Raw genomic sequence first — 649 nt, 5'->3', positions numbered from 1 at the left:
AGCGGTCAGACCTGGCTGACTGCTCCTCCCAGCAGATGTCTGGAACATTCAGGTTCCCCATGATGACCACGTCCTTTGACCTAACTACTTCTGTGAGCTGACTGAATAATTCCTGGTCTAGCTCTTCCCCTTGGTTGGGTGGTCTGTAGTAGACCCCCACCGTTAAGTCTCTTTCCCCTCAACTGCCTTGTATTCAGTTCCTCAGGAACTGCTCAACTTTACTCCTGTTGGAAACAGTAAGAAATAGAGGCTTGCTAAAATCTTCCCCTTCAAAAAAAACAAAAAAAACCAAACAAAACAAAACAAAACAAAACAAAAAAAAAAAAACCCTCCGAAAAAGTGTCCTTTTACAAAATGGTCACTAACAAATACACTGCTGGTTGTGAAAAATATTCAGAATTATTATAACTTATTTTTTCTTTTAAAAAAAACCCAACAAACTCTTTGTGTGTTGGGCATAGTAATTAAGGAGGATGTGGGCGGAGATGGAAACTATCAGTGTTGCGTATGTGTGTGAGAACCGAGTGGCATAAAGCAGCCAGAGTCCCTTAGAAATTTTAGAATTTTAAGAGTACTCTTAAAAGAAAGACAGCATGTGACAACACATGGCAAAAAGGAAAAAAAAAAAAAAAAAAAAAAGCGAAAAAAA

The sequence above is a fragment of the Gavialis gangeticus genome, unplaced genomic scaffold (assembly GCF_001723915.1).
Source record: "Gavialis gangeticus isolate Ggan-Ray unplaced genomic scaffold, GavGan_comp1, whole genome shotgun sequence".
Taxonomy (NCBI): Eukaryota; Metazoa; Chordata; order Crocodylia; family Gavialidae; genus Gavialis; species Gavialis gangeticus.
This window is presented reverse-complemented; position numbering follows the sequence as displayed.